Source organism: Cryptomeria japonica, chromosome 11 (genome assembly GCF_030272615.1).
Source record: "Cryptomeria japonica chromosome 11, Sugi_1.0, whole genome shotgun sequence".
Classification (NCBI taxonomy): domain Eukaryota; kingdom Viridiplantae; phylum Streptophyta; class Pinopsida; order Cupressales; family Cupressaceae; genus Cryptomeria; species Cryptomeria japonica.
In genome coordinates, this window is record NC_081415.1 from 661,845,445 (window position 1) to 661,865,725 (window position 20,281).

Sequence of the window (20,281 nt, forward strand, 5' to 3'; positions counted from 1 at the left end):
AGAATGGTCAAGAAGAGATGCATAAAGATGAGACTCAAGTAGTCTTTATTCCCAGTTGGTCTCTCAATGCTTCAAATGATGAATTTATTTGTGGAGAAGACATTCCTATCATTCCATCACTAGTCAAAGGAGATGATAGTAGCATAGATGATGTCAAAGTTTCAGTAACCTCTGAGCAACTTTTCATTACCATGACCAATGGGGAGGCAACCACAAGTGGAACTTTGCAGATATCTTCTTTTCATTCAAAAATGAAGACATTTACTTTCGAAGACATTGATGAACTTCTAGATCAGCCCCAAGTGAAAGAAGATGAGTCACTGAGCATCCAATCTTTATCATACATGCAACCTGAGTATGAAGTTTTTCAGATTTCATGAAGAGTTTCATATAGAAGAATCCTCGAGTCAAGAGAATATAGAAGGCTATATGGGTATTGTTGAGAAAGATGAAATTGAAATCTATGTAGGTGTATCGACCTCGGTGGAAGTGCAATCTATGCGTTATGGAGCATTCAAGGATCGAAGCAATCCACTTTTTGAATTATTAGATGAAGAAGACAACCCTATATTAGAGGATATTTTTGGAAATCATGCCAATACTAAAATCAGGAATGAGGTGATGTATGATCTAATGAAGGAGCCCTATAAAGTTAATTTTGGTGATGTTCATATCCCAAGTTGGTGCTTGAAAACTTCAAATGGTGATTTACTCTATGAGAAAAGTGTCTACCTCAATCCTTTGTTTTCAAATGAATGCTTTCCTATAGGTGATTCCCAAGAAATAAATGTTCCATCTCCTTATTCATTTTCATATCCCATGAAGAAAGAGTTTTGTGAAATTCTTCATACAAAAGAAGAAGAACATATTCTAATAAAGGATGGCTCTATGCTCCTAGAAGCTAACATTCCACAAAAAGATTCACTAGTTGTACCAGATCAAGTTTCTTCAATTCACAAATTGTATAAAAGTTGTCCAATTCATGGGTCAATATTTTCCAATCCAAACTATCAAAAGGATGTTCAGATAGAGGATATCGGTATGCTTGAAAATATTCCAAAAGCTGTCAACAATGTTCAAGGTGGTACCAATTTGATTGATGAGAGTTCAAATATTTAGGATTATATATGGTTGTTTGGTTCGTTGGTCAAGGATATTTCTTGTCTTATACATGTTGATCTACTCAACCTATGAAGCTTATAGTTGTCACATGGATGCACACCACTTTTCCAGATAGGTTCCTATTTCTCCCAACTTGTAAATGGCTTTGTATGATCATCCTGGAGAAATTTGAGGTAGGCTTTGCCTACCATGTACATATTTAGTCAGAAGTTTTGGTTGTGTTTGTCCCATTTTTGGTTTGTGTCCAGTCTCTCCAGTTGGTCTCTTTTGTTGTCTCCTCTCCTTGACTCTTTGGCCCAATGGATAAGGCATTAATCATCTTTAAAACCTCTAGGTTCATCCTATGTCCCTTATAGTTCTCGTCCCCAGTCAAAGTTAACTGTTGGCCCTATTTTTAAACTTGACAAATTTAAAAATTTTGTGTTGAATTCCTTGTATGGTGAACCTCCTCGTCAAAATCTCCAAGATCTTAAAGAGAAATGTTGCAGATTTAGAAAAATCATAGGAAACATTATCTTCAAAAATCCACGAAGGATGGTGTAAAATGACCTTATGTTATCAGGCTTATCAGGTGAAAGTTGATAAGAGATAGGACTTATTGAGACATAATAACCACTTAACAAATTTCTCAAAAGACCATGGTAAAAAAAAGAAAGCTGATTTTATTGGCCTTTTCATCAAGTTGATAAAAATTCTTATGTCACAGACGGGGTTTCATATCGCTATGGAAAAGTTGATGGAGAAGTTTTGAAGTTAACAAAAGTTTTTAGGCCAATAGAGAGGGATAAAAGTAAGTTTCTCAATTTCAACAAATCATCGAAACTTTGTTAACCTGCATGCAAACCGGTTGAAGATAAATGAAACCTTTTTGGTAAGTTATAGCACTTTCACAAATCACCGATGGAGATGCCAATGTAAAAGCATTGGCAAGTCGGGTGGCTATACAAAACAATGATTTATTGTCGGTGTGTTTCTCAAATCAGAGAGTTTTTTAGTGGCAAATCTTTGCCAATTGGCGAATTCCGCGTTTTTTTTGAGGAAATGGAGAATAGTCAGGGGCAACATAATGGTCAAATCGCCCAGAATTTCGGGGTTAACGGTACACTGTATTCTGGCTTCACCATTGACAACACACCGTTCGACGTGCATGCCCATAATATTCGCCTGGAATCACTCAGACGTAGGTATTAGATCACCTCCATTGTTCGCTAGAAATAGTAAAATGACCATGTACCCAGGACCTAATTCACCAACGGTAAATTAAATGTTCATTGCGCGCATCGGCCAAATTCACCAATATCAATTAAAACATTATAAGCATTCGAGGACCCGTTTCGCCCCGCTTAAATCAAGATGCATTTTGAAACGCCCGCGCAATTCGCCAAAAATGCAATCATGGATTGATATAAATACACTCTTTCTTACAATTTGTTCGTGTTTGATTAGTAAATTTGGGAGCTCTCGATTCACATTCCATAGTTTGAGTTGGAACATCGAAGTTCATTGTAGGGCGGAGGGCCAGAGTTACAATCCTGCAACACAGGCTCAGGCATTCCTGATTCCTAATTTAGAGAATTGAGAAGGCATAAAGGTGAGTAATCATTTCTTCATACTTGATAGTATTAGTTTTAACTTATAATTCGTAGTGAGAGGTCAAGACTCAAGATGTCACAGTCAGACATGGGTGAGACTCCTCAGGGTGGTGAAGGGATTGAGATGTTAGGCAAGGGTGAAACTGAGACTCCTCAGGGTGGTGAAGGGATTGGGATGTTAGACAAGGGTAAGAATCCTTAGGGCGGTGAAACTGAAGGGATTGGGAGGCCATCAAAACACCCAAAACTTAAAATTAAAGATAGTACCATAAAGTCTTTCTTTGGAATTGGCAAAGTTTCTGGTGCATCAACTTCTGCAGTTGCAGAAGCCATTCACAGTAGCTCACCACCACCACAAGGTGGGATTGTCATTGAGTTAAATGCATCAAATGAGGATGACAATATCGACACGACATAAGACATTCTAAGGGATAGACACAATGAGATAATTCACTCGGATGCAAATGCTAGTATCGAAGATGATGTTGGTAGGAAGAAAAGAAAAAGGAAAGTAAAAATGGGGCGAGAGTGGGAGATGACAAGGAGTTTTAAGATTTATTGGGTAGCAAAGTACCCATTCATTGAACCAGTCCCAAACAATGATGAACAACCAACATAATGCAGGTGTAAGATTTGTAGCTGGAAAACTTAAAGAGAGAAGAAGATGCAGCTAAAGCTTGAACCATAGAAAAACATATTGGTAAGGTTTATGAAAGACGGAAAGGAAACACCAATAGTAAGATGGAAATCAAAGGAAGAATGTCTTCATGTTAAGTATGCCATGGAATATGAAGAGCATAACCACAAAATGACACTGATTGGTAATAGTGGATTTGGAAATACAATCAAGGCTGGGCTTGAACATGCAACGAAAGATGCAAACCTGGCAAAGACTGTTTAGATGAGTGTTATTTTTCATATTTCTTCGAGAGGGATACCTATGAAAGATTTCCCAGAATATAGTAATTTATTATCTTTTTTGAATGTTCCTCACTATCCTATGTCACATAGGTCAATAAACGTTGGATGGGAAATGGCAAACTGTCTCGCTAAGGTGGAAAAGAAAAATTTACAAGAGAGTGTAAAAGAGTCAAATTTCATTTCATTATCCATAGATGAAGTTACTGTGGTAGATAACACTGCTTGGGTTTGTATGCATGTGAATACCGTAAAATAACACGTCCGTCGAGCTCATCTACTCTATGTTTGTAAAATGAGGGGCAATTCAACAACAAAAAATTTATATTGGAAGTTAAGAAAGCTTTGAATGAAATTGCTGGTATGAATGACTTGACAATTGCCAAGAAGTTGGTGTGTGTTGGAGCTGCAGTAATGCAAGGTCAAAGGACCGGTCTTTGCGCAAGATTACAAACTAGTATTGCACCATACATGGTTGGCATTCACTACATGGCCCATCGAATGAATTTAGCATATAGAATTGTAAGCAATTTCCCTATAGTGTCAAAAGTTGAAGATCTGGTCTACGAGCTCCACTCATACTTCTGCCGAAGTCCTAAACATTTTGCAAAATTTTAGATTTTTGCCAAGGGAGTAACAACAGGAAACAATCTTCTCAGGGATGTTGAGACTAGATGGATCTCCTTGCATGGACCAGCAGAACGAGTTCTAACAGAATATCAATCCTTGATTAGACTAATGTATGAGCAACGCCTCACAATAGACAAAGCTCCTGATCTCTTATATAAATTAAGTGATATAGAGACTCTATTAACTTTAGCTAGTCTTCTCCCCATGTTGGATTCAATGAACAAACTTGTTAAGAAATCCCAAGACAAAACTATGTATATCAATGAGTATAGCACTCTACATAAAATGACAGGCTTGGGGCTGGATGGTCTATATTCAGATCTAACAAGGTGAAGCCCAAATTTTTTTAGGTGGCAGATAATTATAGATTTGAATCATGCTGAAATTTTTTTTACATTTCAATACAAAAAATGAGTTATGTGTCTTTGTAAAAGGATTTCAGATACCAATGCACCAATCTAAGACGGGCAAGTGAGGCAGAGCAATACCAGCTAAAAATGAAGATTTTGATAGGATTGTTAAATCTGTTAGTGATAATTTGAAGTCTATTGCATATGAACTTTCAACTTAGATTCATGAAATATTCCCTCGAGAAGAAATGCTTGAAGCCATGGGTTGTGTGTATCCTCAATTTTGGCATTCAATTGGAGATAATCCAAATGCCGCAAAGGTGTTTCATAAAAAACTAGAGGAATTGATATTGACATTTTCAAAAGATGTATATTGCAATGGACAACCAATAGAAGGAATTTTAAATTCAGATCATCTTAAAAAACAATGTAAACTCTTTGCATTGACTATGAAACAACAGTTGGTTGACTTGGAGAATCCATTTGAACCTGGATCAATCAAAAGGCTTTGGAAAAGGATAGATCAAAGAGAAGTATTGTGTATTGTAATACCAGAATATTTGAAACTTGCTGATATATGTCAAACAATGATATTGGGGTTGGTGGAAGATGAGAGAGTTTTCAGGGCATTAGGGCTTTTGAAATCAAAGATCAGAAACAAATTAGACAAAAAATTGGAAACTTGCTTGCGGTTGTTTGTAACTCAGTATAATGTTAGAGATTTTGCATATGATAGGAAACTGGCAATCTGGAATTCCATGAGTGAAAGATGAGGGCTGTGCAACACTTTAAAAGCTGGTGGTGCTACTACTAGTGCTAGTGCTAAGACGAATGATGGATCATAGACTCAGAGTCAACATGAAGACGAAGAAATTTTTGAATACCCAACTGAGAATGAAGATGAACCTGTTAGTACTAGTCAGTTTTCGGATCTCGAGTCCATTTGGGATATAGAAGCCTCAGACAGAGTCACTAAAGTGAATTAGCAGTTAGTTTATAGGTATTTATAATTATACTACAATTCTTGACTCATATTACAATTTCAATTTGCAATACTATAGTTGTCATTGATGGTTTTTGATATATTATTCCTTGAATTTGTCAATCAGAACGGATACTTATTTCAAATTTTTAATTGTGAATTTGAATTATTAGTAAACAATTAGAATTTATTTTCTGAATTATTAGTAAACAATTGAATTATTAGTAAATTGGTTCCACATTATGTTGAACATGAAATGCAACAATTTGTGTCACAAGATCCATAAAATTATTCATATTGCATAACTGTTAGAACCTTTCTACTTTTCTACATTAAATGCTTAACATGATGTTCATGGCGATTAGGGTTTTGTGTTTGTTTTTTGTCTCAATTGGCTAGTAAACCGAAGTTGTCGTGCGTTGAAAATATGAGTTGTCCTCTCTTTATTTGTCCATGTCAACGTCTAGTGTGGTCAAACAGTTGGCCAGACAATGAGACATGTTTAATGTTTCATCTCTAACTAGCAGATAAATTTCATGTTTAACAATTTAAGTGGCGAGTTAGCGACTGTTGGTTTAGGTTTAAATCGCGAGGTCTCTAGTTTTTTGGGTGTTAGCATTTTATGTTAGCGAGCTAGAGATTGTTAATGAAGTTGCTTTGGTCGCAAGGTCTCGAATCGGTTTGATGCCATGCATTATAGCCGTGAGAGTTAGCAAGTAAGCCATTAATGGTCTGTGTGTCACTGCTCGCACATGTTTATGAAGGTAATTAACATAAAACATTGATTTTTGTTGGTGCTCGCTGGGTCACTGCGGTCAAGAGATAAATAGTTTTGAGATTTTATGGTTATCGCTAGCTCGCAGGTGCTTTATCATCGCCAGTTTAAGTCGCGAGCTTGCGAGTACTAGGAGATTTTAGTTGTCGCTACCTTGGAAGATGTTTTGCACTTGACCATTTTATGTTGTGAGGTTGCAACTGGGTGTGATTTTATGTTATTGCAAGGTCGCGAGGTGTTCGCGGTTAAGTCATTTTAATTTGCGATCATGCGATGTGGTTGGTATCGCATCTTAGTTGGTTTCGTCGCTTGCTCGTAGGTTTTGAAGTTGTTTAGCATTTTATGTTGCGATCTGGCAACAGGTAAGTTTTGGTCTGATTTTGTGGTCATTGCATGCTCGCAGGTTTGTAATTCTTAAGTCAAAAAGTGTTGCGAGCATGCGATGGCGGTTAAGTGTCTTGTTGTCACGGGATCACAAGGGTTTAACTCAAGTTAAGTTTTGAGTTGCAAGCTTGCAATGAAATAAGTTGTTTTGTTAGATTTGCAGTGGTCGCCAGCTCGCAGGTAAAGAAAGAATATTACAAATGTTGTTGTGAGGTTGCGTCTGAAGGGATTGATGAAGATCAACGGTTGTCGCTCACTCGTGAGATTCTTTGAGGATTCGTAAAAGGGGTTGCGAGCTTGCGATTAAGAGGATTTGGTAGCATTGTCACTAACTCGTCGGTTACTTTCCAAATTATTATAACCGGTTGTGAGTGTGCGATTAAAGATGGGGATTGACACGTGGACTTGTTTGTCGGGTTCTGTAAAAGTTTTGAATGACAATCGCCAATCAAATAGAACGGCATGATTTAAAATTTCGCTCGAGTACTTCAGTTTTGAATTAATGCCATAATAGCTAGTTAATGCAAGTGTGGCAATTAATGAGACTTGAGAGAAGTGACGGCGCCCAAATACCATAAATTGCATGATCGAGCCAAGATTTTGTATAATTGCATTAATGCATTCTATCTTGGAGGTAATCGAGTGAATTGAGCTCTGCAACAATGTTGGAGAATTCAAAGTGTTGGGTGTGGGAAAATTTCAGGAAATTGGTTAAGTTTTTCTCTTGCAGCTAAAATGAGCAAGGTGACAAGTGGAACTGGAGGTTCCAAGCCCAAGGCCACGACAAGTGGAGGATCTGGAGCTTTCAAGCCCAAGGCCACTGAGGAAAAGAAGGATAAGAAATACAAGGAAGAATTTGTAGATTCGCTGCCAGGGACTTCCATTGTTTTGAATACAAATGATTTGGCATGGAAAGATTTCTGGAGCCAATGTAGAAACTTGACCATGCTTCATATGACTGGTTCTGCCCTGTTTTGTTATTTTTGGAATAATAGGGTTAAAGGTGTCCCGATGTCAAACCCTTGGGATTTAAATATGGCAAAGTTAATTGTGTCAGATGTGTATGTTGATGTGGATTTGATCAAAGAGTTGGCCAAACACTATTGCCCAGTATTTAGGGTAATCAAAAGAAAGAACCAGTCTGCCCTAATTTCAATTAACAGAGCTAGCTTTGTTGAAGCTTTCTAGATTACTGGTGCTGCATGTACAAATATAGATTTGGAGCGGATTGCAGAGGATTATGACAATTACAAAGGTGTTATCAAGAAGCATGCAATGCCCAGATACATGCCTAGGGTGAATAGGAAACCGGTTATAATTCCAGATAGTATCGAACCACCATTTGACATCACACCTTTCCACCATTATATGCATTGTACAATCTATGAATTATGCAGAGTGTTGGGTTTTGATGGAGATTCAACAGTGTCAGCTGAATTACTGATGATGACTATGGACATTCAACACCCAGATGTTAACAAAGATTATGATTATGTGGGCTATGTGGTTGAACACATTCATAATGCTCTAGTTGAAATTCAGAGTGGTGCACCCAGCCCTACATTCAAGCATTATTCATTGTTGATGCATTTAATCTTGTTCTATAATGTTGAGTTCATGGATAAAGAATTGGAGCTTTTCAAAGAAGAATTGGGTGTCTTAATGCCAATACAAAGATGGACCCAGGTTTGGGATAGTAGTTCTCCCCATTCTTCTTTCCTTTTCTTTGAAAATTGGATTGTTTTGCCAATTATGGAAATGCTAGGAATAAATAGGGAAAAATTGTCAATTAATGTTAGGAGAGTTTTGAGACCTTACCAGTATGTTCCAAACTGGTCTATTTCACATAATTGGGGGGAATTTTTCTTTTTTGATAACTTTACTATGATCAGAGTCTATGGGTGTCCTCAACCTCCCCATATTTTACCAAAATTTGTTCCAATTAGGATTGCTTTTATGGAGTTTATTTGGCAATTGACCCTAGTTGAAAAAGAATACCTTGACAAACACAGGAAGGGTTCTCTTCTTCCTAGGCTTTGGGTTGTGTCCGGTTTTACCATTGTTAGGAGCTCCTTTGATGAAGTAAATAATTTTCTTAAACATTATAGGTTGGTTAATGCTGTGTCTAGATTCTGTGATCCTGAACAATTTATTAAATGTGCATTGCCAAAAATGACACCTTGGGCCACAATGAAGGATCATGAACCATTGGATGATGAAGATGTGGTTAGAAATTTGTTGAGAAAAGAGGAAGTACAAGAAAGGAGAACAAAATGGAAAAATTTGATGAGAGTTGAAGCATAATTGAAGGTTGTTGACCCTAGTTTCTCAGGTTTTTGCCCTGATAACCCGTACCTGGAGAGGATTAATAGAATGCTGAGTTTATATGAAACTATGATGGAACAAATGCCTCAAATTCCAGAAGTGGTTGCTCAAAAGTAAGACCCCCAAGATGGACATTCTTCACATGGCAAGAGGCCACGCAGTGTGTCTACTGATGATATAGAGAGTGGGGATGAAGTTCAATCTACTTGAGTGCCACTTGTAAAGAAACAAAAAACCAAAGAGGTCAGTACAATTGTGAGGAGAGACCCTGCTAGAGCAATTTTTACAGAACAAGGACACTACTTTCATCAAATAAGGACACATCTCAGAGAAGTAGGGCATAATGAAGAATAGGGAGAAACAAACGAAGCCCTTGCTCAAGGCTTTGATGAGCGTGTGATGTTGTCAAATGAGTTCATGAAAGATGATGACTTTATTAAGTCAGATGAATTTAAAAGTTTTTTGACAAGGTTGAAACAAAATCAATTAAGACAAAATCTGATCATAGAGGAAGGAAATGTAGAAAAGAAAGAGGAGATCATCAAGGCACTGCAGGAATATGATCCCGACATGGAGCAAATATCTGTGGAATAGGCAAGACAATTGATTAAGAGTACTGGTATGATTATGATGTCTAATTGGGATATCTAGTCTATTTTTATTATTGATCAGATTAGGAAGCAAGAGGACCCAATGTTTAAAACTGAATTTGAAATTGGAGATGTAATAAGAGGATCAAGATTTAATCTTAAGTCAAAGACACTTGCTGCTTGGTCTTTGGCCCCTTCCACTCAAAAGCCCCACCTTCTAAATATCTAAGTAGAAAAGAAAGCTGATAGAATGATCTAGAATTTGCAGAACACAACTGACACGAAGATTGCCGCATTTTTGACTCAAGTTTCTTTCATGAATTTATCAAAAATAGAGGATTTGTAAAGAAGATACACAAAAACATATAGCCAATTGATTGCATTGTCTAAAAAATATGAAGAGACACTAATGAAGAAGGGCGCTCGACAAGAAGAGTTAGTGGAGTTGAAAGAAAAAATTGCAAATGATCCCCCTCCAATACAGATTATAGAACAAGTACAAGAAATACCAGCTGTTGTGACAACAAAAATGGAGGAATACACAGAGAAAATTGAAAAGCTTGAAAAGGAACAAAATGTCAAGGCTATCTCTGTTGTGTTAGGAATTTTGAAACACAAGATTAATGTATTGAAAGGAAAATTGATGGTAGTGCATGATTTGCACATTTCTTTGAAAGAGGCAAGTAAAACATCCTTTGAGGCTATCGCTTTTCTTGGACCTTTGTTCAATGTTTGGTCAGGAAGAAGCAGATTAATGGATAAGCTAGATAATGCAATGATGTATAGTGACGAGTTCCCTCCCAAGATCAGTGACACTAAAGACATGGTGGAGGTAATGAATGCAGCTTATGCATTTTTCATAGGGAAGGATGTGCTTATAAATGAAAAATTGCAGACATTTGGGGAAGGTTATAGTAAATTGGTACCTTCAATTTATGATAGTAATGGAGATTTGAAATTAGTTTCTGATTGAACTAGCGAATTTGATTTGATTCTGGAAGAAGAAGAAATAATCAAGCATATAGATGAACAGGTTGATGCTGATTTCCTTAACGGTATGCTTGATTCACTGTTCAAGGTTGAGGTTGACCATGCAAAGTTTATTGTTGAGGCCAGGGTAGTTACAGATGCCATATGGATAGATTCTGTTGCAAAGTTGGAAGAGGTAAAGACATTCAGTTGACCAACAAACAAAGAGGTGGATAGGTGGCAAGCCATGCTAAAGAAAAAGAAGAAATGTCAGGTTGCTACCCAAGATTCCTCATAGTAATTCTAAGCTTGTTGAATCCTCATCTTATAAAAGATTCCAAGATTAATTTGAGAGGGATGGCCACTTTTTTTTTTTGATCGGTAGAGAGGGATGGCCAGTTGGCCACTTTTATTGATGTTGAAAACTCTGATATAGTTATAATAGTTCATCTGTTCAAGAATTTGATAAGTGCATAGCTGAATCACATTTTGAATTTACTTTCTGATATCATTATGAATATAATATCAATATCATTTGCAGTTTGAGATCTTCACATAATTGTCTTTGTGTTGAATTTATGTTTTCACTGTGAATTGAATGGTCAAGGGTTTTTTAGTTTATGTATGAATCTGGGTTGTGTATGTAATGGCATATTCATTCCTATTTATCTGCAAATGAATCTTATTGAAGTTTATTATCAACTTGTCTTTGAATTGTAAGTGACTCTATGCCCTAGGATAAGGCACTGTTCTGTTGTCTTGATGTTGACTTGGTGAAGTGACCTTCCAGTTATAATAGTTGATTCATTGTGGGTGAATATGTTTTCTTGTTTGCCTTTGATTATGAAATTGTGATTTGTCTATAACATCTATCATGGAATTGGATCCTCAAAAGATATTCCTTTTAATTGAGTTGCATGCATGTTTTACTAATTATGTTGTATTCCTATCTATTGTGGTGTTTGATACTTTCATTCTTAATAATCTTATGATTTTATATGCTATGGATGTTTATGTAATATATATGGAGGTGTTCTATGACTATCATGTACATGTTTTCCCTCCTCCATAAAGTTGGCATTTACTCATACCTATAATCCGCCCACCAATTACACTGAGGTGAATCCTTAATATGATTCCAAACTAACAAAAATTTTGCATTCTTGGGCATAATAGGAAGCATTAAATGAAAAATTACATACACCAAAACAATGCAACAAATGAAAAAGTTAAAAATCATGATTCTGATCATTTGAAAGAGATATAATTATACACTAGAGAGAAATAGATCAGAATTTAATTTCTACAGAATAAAATTACTACTTCCGTCGATCGCCACAAAATAAATTTATATATAACTCCTTCAAGAACCTGCACAAAGCTTGACACTAAATGCTTTTCATTTTCTCTATACATGACTATACAACTTGCTCCCTTCACCTAGAGTCTAGAATCACTACTGGAACCAGAAAAAGAACCCCAATGACTATACAACTTGCAAAACTGTTTGAGCCATGCCATTATCACCCTGATGCCTTTAGATGGAATGTGAGATGTTATGTTCTATCCAACAGATCGTTTCCATTCTCGGAAGGGATACCGAGACCTAGCAAGAAGTAACTTAGTAAAGTCACCCCTAAAAATTAAAATAGAGGAGGAAGCCTTCATGCACAGGAACAGAGAAAATGGAAAGAGGAGCTCGAGCCTTCATGCCCACGATCAGGGAAAGTGGAAACAAGAGCTTTAGGGTAAATGTAATATGTTGGGGAGGGGTTGCAACTTCCATGTCATCACAAAGATGACTGACTGCCACTCCCCACCCAAACAAATCCTTCTTTCATTCCTCTACGGGATCCTTCTTCAAACCCCCTGCCATCCTGTGGCAGAGTAGAAGCAAAGGATGTGCCATGCTTGGCCTTTCTTGATAAGAAAAGGATTTCACACCCTCTCTGGCAATCCTTCTCACTTTCACAACCCCTCCGACAATAAACAAAATCACATAGGAGAAAACAAAAAAAACACCCATCCGGTATCACAGAGCACACAACAACTCCATGCATGATCCTGCTCAAACATCATCTTCCTTTCTGAGGAAAAAGCCACTCTCAGAAAATGAAAAAGGTTTCTTTTCTCTTTTACCAAGTAAGTCACCACTCCATTGTATTTATAACCTTTTAACACTTCATTTGGTGATGCTCATTCATGTGAAAAATCATCATTTTGGTGTTTTTCAACATGACTGTAGACTCTAGAAGTCATGCCTATCAAATCCACTACATCCTACTAAGGCTCATCTATTGTGAACGATTTTGTTCTGATTTTATTCCTCCTTGATTGGATAAAATTCTGCTTCAGAATCCCTAACAACAAGCAACCTGAGCTCTGATTTCTCAGAGAAATCCGTGATCTCCCATCTCTAACTCAGAAGCTATCCAATCCTTTTATGCCTCTGAAACCGTCGTCCTCGCTTGTCTAATCAACCTCGGCTCAGGAGAAACCTTCAAACTAGTCCCTCAGGAATGAGTCGGCATCCAAGCCTTAAAAATTCCTCGTACATATTAGCTTGCCACCATAGTTGTTGCTAGCTCTCATGTTTGTTTAATGTTAGCATTTTTAGGTTGCGAGCTAGCAACCATATAGTTTGTGGTTAAGTTTTATGGTTATCGCCAGCTCGCTAGGTAAAATGTCTGAAGACGTGATCAAGCCGCGAGATGGTGACAAGTTGGTTTGGGTTTACATTGCGAGGTCTCTATATTTTTGGGTGTTAGCATTTTATGTTACCAAGCTGGAGATTGTTAATGAAATTGTTTTGGTTGCGAGGTCTCGAGTTGGTCTGATGTCATACATTATAGCCGCGAGAGTTAGCAATTAACTCATTCATACAATTGTCGCTAGCTCTCATGTTTGTTTAATGTTAGCATTTTTAGGTCTCGAGCTAGCGACTAGATAGTTTGTGGTTAAGTTTTATGGTTATCACCAACTTGCGAAGTTAAATGTCTGAAGACCTGATCAAGCCACTAACTTACGAGTGAAGTGCTAGCGGTTAAGAGATAAACCGTTTTATGTTGGCGAGTACGCAACAAGGGTTAAAGATACCACTATCTCCAAGTCGCTGCGGTGTCGAGGACTTAACATTTTGTGGTTGAGAATTGGCAAGTGATGTTGGGAAATGGTGTTGTACACCTTGCATAATAATGGTTTATTATTGCATTATTTTATTATTGTGTGAGGTGGACAAAGAATTAAAATTGTAATATCATTGTATTGTTGCACCTAGGAGCACCTAGATGGACGTGCAACATGTAGAGATCCTTTTGGATGTTCTTGTAACCACTTGATGAGTTGTATTGACACATTGGTATTGTTATTTTATATTGGGGAATGTAATTGTGATAAAGTACCCAATATTAAATGTGGGTCATGGGTAGTTAAGGAAAACATTAAAAGGTTGGTAAGGAAAATATTATTTTATTGTCACATGGTATTGGGCACATGGTTTTGATGTAATACCACTTAGTGGTTTTGTGGTTGCTTGTTTCTATAAAAGCACCACAAGGGTAGTTGTTTGGTAGAGGAAGCCAGGTTAGCATTTGTGAAGAAGGAAGCATGGCATGGGATGTGTGGATTCATGCTTGATCACATGGAGTGCTTGGTTATGGCTGGGTTTTGAAGGCTTTCCATAGTTGTATTGTAATGGACGCATTGCTGATAATACATGGTGGATGATGCTTTTGGAGGCTGGGTTTTTCCCTCATGAGGGTTTTCCTAGGGTATATCTTGTGTCACATTTTGTGAGTATGTTGTCTATTCTTTGCATGTGGATCTTATGTGTTGATTTGGTTAAAATCTGAATTTGGGTTATGTGGAAATTGTCATAAAGTTGGCTGCGAATTTCCTTTCAAGTGACAGTTCAGTTTCCCTCAGTCGCTAGATCTCGAGGTTATGAAGGCTTAGCATTTTCAGCTTGCGAGTTGGAGATAGAGTCGTAAGGGCTTGTCGCTAGGTCGCAAGATTTTCTAATGGGCGGTCTTTTAGGCAGAGAGTTGACGATTGTGTGCCACGTGTTTTAATGACTTAATATCTTGAAATCGCCAATATTTTTTTTTATGGTTTGAAAATAGCTTGAAATCGCCAATATTTTATTTTTATGATTTGAAAATAGGTTTGAAAATCTTGATATACTCCAACCTTAATGTTATCGGCAATGTTGACAACAAACACAAGTTGGCCATCTTGCACAAAATGCCGAAGGGAGTTTTGGTTTTTACTCAAAGCCCAAGAGGGAGGTAGTTATTATAACTACTCACAAAAGAAACTACTTCATCAAAGCATAATGGTACAGAGGATTTTGTGTGATAATATTGTTTGAAAATGCTTTGGCCAACATGATATGCAGCAAATGGTTTTAGTGAAAATACTTAGAAACTTGAAGTGAATGCAAGCGGCGGTTCCACGATGATATCCAACATCATCACCCGTGTCTAAATGAAAGCATTGGAACAATTTAAACATCTATTAAAATGCACCAAATGTTCAAAGAAACATCATCGCAAAGAAGGAAATGAAATGATTGTAGGTTCGACATAAAGTGATGTGTTAAAAAAGTTTTAGAAACTTTTAAGTGATTATAAAATGGCAGGTGTAAAGACGATTTATATAACCTTGGTTGTATCTTCACTGCCTACGCAAAATGAAGCATTGGAAACAACGTATGGACACCCATCAAAGCACACAGGATAGAGGAAGTTCATTTGAGATCATAGTTTGAAATGCTCTGGCTGACATGCTTGGAAACCGTGAAAGAATTCACATAACAATAGATCTATTGATAAATTTCCTCAAAAGATATCACGTTTCATGGAATGTGATGATTCCAAGATATGCAGATTCAAAGATTTCAGAAAAATGCAATTGTCAGTCGTAAAATCTAGATTCTCCAACCTTTGCCAGCACCACGCCATACATACAGGTGGTAAACATGCATCAAAGTATACATAATGCTCTCTTAAACGTGCATCTGAAACATTGAGGCGTAGTCGAGATGTATGAACGATTTGATTAAATTTCTCAAAGAACATGGTCATCTCATCGAATAGAGTAATTGCAGGGTGTGCACAAAAGTTATTTGGTGATAAGGTTTTAGAAACTTCCAAGAAAATGCAATTAATAGTTGTAACACCATTCAAAATTTTTGTTAACATCTTACCTACCCACACAGAATGGAAGCTTTCAAACAATGTTAGGACATCCATCAAGGCATAATGGAAAGGAGATTTTTGTCAGTATTTGTAGTTTGAATCGCATGAATTGACATGAATGCAAAATGTGAAAATATAGACAAGGCATCTCAACTTTTGACAACACGCCTCAAGGAGATGACATCTTAAAGAATATGATGATTGCACAGACATGAAGGTCTATGAACAGTTTAAAAGAACGCTCAAAGAGATGCCATCGAATGGAAGGAAATGGTTGAAAGATTTGTACAAAATGCATGTGTTGAAAAGGCTATATAAACTTTCAAGAAGATGTAGGTGGCGGGTATAAAGCCAAACTCCACAACCGTTGCTTACATCCTATTTACCTCTGTAAAATGAGAACTTTGGCATAATATTAATATGATTTTTTATTAGATGTTGCTTTTGCAAATGTCTGATCGACTTGCATGCAAAATGTGGAACTGTAAACAAGGCACATGAACTGCTAGACATAATACCTTGAAAATATGTCGCCTTCGGGATATCATGGTGTTCTATGAGAAGGAATTAAGTATTCAAATATAAAAAATATCATATAGTTATGGCTTACGATGTTGCATTTTGAGCTACATTTATGACAGAGGAAAAGTGAATCATTAAACATAGTTGGAGAGCGTGTGGAAATGAATTCAGGTTATTGGTGAATGGGTATTTTTTCATTTCAATGATTGAGGTATCAATCTATGGACATATTGCAATAGTCAATCATTTACATCTTCATGGAGGCTCTTCGAGTTGAAGCTGGCAAAAATGAAAAGATCAACTTTCACAAATACATGGGAAGACTTTGAATTCATCAAAAGAGAAAAGATGTCCAAGTTGTTGATCTACAAATTACTCGTAAATCAATAGGAGACGTAGGACTAATCCTAGCGAAACCAAAGTCATACTTTTCTTTTAATATAATGAATTTCAAATTATCTTTTCATAAAAGTGTTTTATGTCACTTATTGTAACTTAAAGTTTGATAGTGGGCTTCATTTTTGTAAAATTTAGGTAAATCCTAACTTATTTCTAAAGGGTAGTTATTACAAGTGATCACTTGGGTAGTTATTTTAAGAAGTTATGCTAAGTGATTATGCTAGGTGGTTATCCTAAGTGTTTTCTTATGATAGTTATCTTAAGTGGTTATTGTAAGTGGTTACACAAAGTTGTTAGGCTAGTTGGTTACAAAGTAGTTATTCCTTCTAAAAGCCTATATATGCAAGGCTTTTGCATTGTAACAGGGGAGGACTTCTTCAAAAGGGAGAGACTATGGAGAAATTTTTAGAACAAGTTTGATGACTTTCGGTTTTGCATTTTGTGTAAAAGGGTTCTTGAAATTGTATAATTTCATGAAGATAATACAGGATGCAGTTAGCTCGTATGTTCTATATGTTCTTCTTGAGTTATTATTGTTTATTTTTCGTGTGTCAAATTAGTGGTATCTTTTGTCCATGTGTGAATTATTTATCATCTATTAGAATGCTTATGATTTATGCAATTGATGTAACGAAACATTATCAAGCTTTGGTATCCTAGTTTGGATGTGTTAAAGTTATTTAGCTCTTCGTATGTTGAGTTTTGTAGCCCTTCTTCATCATCATCACAAGTCTAAACTTATATTGTGCTTAAATCTCCCTTTGTAATCGTTATCTATTGTGAAATCTCAATTGGTATTCGTATGTCTATTGTTGAGGTTTCTATTCTTTACCTTTATTTAGTTTTGTGTTTTCTCCTTTATGTACTTTCAGGTTAAAAGTACACAAAAATCTCAAATACCCCCATCATACGAGGGAGCTACCCCTCTCAAACTCAGAGGAAGATTGTGACCTCAACACAATCTCTCCAATTGTTGGGACAATTGTCATTGCTTTTTGGGCAAACAGGGTCAAGTTTGAAGGATAATTCACAATGACAAATCTATTTACCAACAAGTAGATAGGTCATGGTTACAAAAATTGAATACATATTTTTCCTTGAATCTAATGTTAGAAAAGGAGGCTATCAAATTCACTACCTTGCATTTTAAAGGAGTAGCTCATGAATGGTGGTACCGTGGAATAGTGACTCGAGGGCATGGCTCTCTCCACTATAGAGGAATTTAGTTAAAGAATAATTGACAAGTTTGATATGACAGTCTCAAAAGTACATTTCAGAAATCTAGCACAACTGAAACAAGAATACAAGGTGGATGATTTTGTTGCCGAGTTCCAAAAACTTGTTGTCATGGTGTCCATTTGATATAAAAGAGACTTCTAGTGCTCTTTGTTGAAGGGTTATCTAATCCTCTCAAAGGGTTACTCAAAGCTCTAAGCCTTATAAATCTCCAAGAAGCCATCAGAAGAGCTCTTAACTTAGAAGATTCAGTTGCAAGGGATGGTTTCAGTTTTAAGAAGACAACTCCATCTATGTTGCTTAAAAGGCCTTTTCAAATAAATGCAATGCCTCCCAGGATACCTACAACAAAGACAAAGCAAATGGATATTACTAGGAATGAACTGAGGAAGAAGTTATATTTTTCATGCCAAGAACCTTGGTAGCTAGGACATTGATGCTTAGGAAATGGGAAAATACGTTACATAGAGGTTATCTCCAATGAAGACACAAAGGTGATGAAGTTGAATTTGAAACAAAAAATGTAGAGCCCCCACATGAAGGAGAAGGGCCTTAGGAAGGCACTCTCACAACACTCATGGAAGAACCACACTATAATGCTTTCTTCCTAAGGGGAGTCTTAAAGGAAAAAAAAGGCAACCATTCTCATTGATAGTGGAGCGAATTATAATTATGTCGATGATGAAGTGGTGAAGATAATTGGATTGGACACATATGCAATTGAAGGGTTTTATGTGAAGGTAACTAGTGGAAAAATTCTCTCATGAACTAGAAAGCCCCCAAAATAAAGTTGACGATAGGAGATTACAAATTGAAGGATGATTTTTATGTGATCAACATGGATATGGAATTAGTGTTGGGATGTCAATGGTTGTATGCAATTGGTAAATATGGGAACAACCATCGCACCATGGAGATTTATTTCTAACACAGTGGAAAGGTAGTCATACATGGGCTATCTTGTAAAGGACCTAGGGAGATATTAACTAAGAGAATGGAACAAGTATTCTGTAAGGGATAAGTGGCATGGGTAGTTGAATGTGTCATCACCAATACATGCTCTATTAAGAAAGGGGAAGTCAACAATATATATATTCAATCTATTTTAGATAAGCATGGTAAAGTGCTCAAAGATATTCCTCTAGGACTACGCCCTAATAGAGGGTTCAAGAGGGTTCCAACATATGATTGAGAACTTGAGGAAGGGGAAAAACCAGTGATGATCACGCCCTATCGACATCCAATGGTGTATAAGGAAGAAATTGATAAAACAATTAAAAAACTTTTGGACATGGGGCATATAAGGCCTAGCTCTAGCTTTTTTGCATCTTCCATAGTGTTGGTTAAGAAGAAATATGGAACAATGAGGATGTGTATTGACTATTGATCTCTCAATAAGAGAACAATCAATAATTGCTACTCGATCCCATGAATTGATGAGCTACATGGGGCAAGGTATTTCTCCAAAATTGATTTGCATTTAGGGTACCACCAAATCAAGGTTAGAGATGATGATGTGCACATGACAACATTTAGGTGTCATTATGGGCACTATGAATTTTTGGTGATGCCATTTGGTTTAACAAGTGCACTAACAACTTTCCAATCATGAACCAGGTATTTATTCTAAAATAGAGAAAATTTGTTTTGGTCTTCTTTGTTGATATCTTGATTTATAGTAAAACTTGGGAAGATCATTTGAAATACGTGGATGAGGTGTTGAGCATTTTAAAGCAGCAATCTTTTTATGACAAAGCATGTAAATGTGAGTTTCTATTTGAATAAATTTTGTATTTGGGATTTAAATTAGTGAAGGAGTGGGTGTGGATGAGGAGAAAATCAAAGCCATTCAAGATTGACCTAGAGCAAGCAATGTAAATCAATTGAGAGGTTTTGTTGGGCTATGTACTACTATAGAAGGTTTGTAAAAGTTTTTTGATAGCTTGCTGCCCCCTTAACTAATCTAATGGAGAAAGAAGCATTTTTATGGAACCATAGAACTCAACAAGCCTTTGATAAACTCAAAGAGGTAATGAATTTGTGTCCACTTTTGATGATCCCATATTGCTCACTTCCTTTTGTTTTGGAATGTGATGCTTCAAGTGAAGGTATATGGGTTGTTTTGATGCAAAATAAACATTCCATAGCATATGAAAGTAGGAAGCTCAAAGAGGTTGAGCGTAAGTTCTCAAATTATGACAAAGAAATGGCCATAATGCATGCTTTGACCAAGTTTAGGCACTATTTGGTTTGTGGTAAATTTTTGGTTAAAAGTGATCATAATAGTTT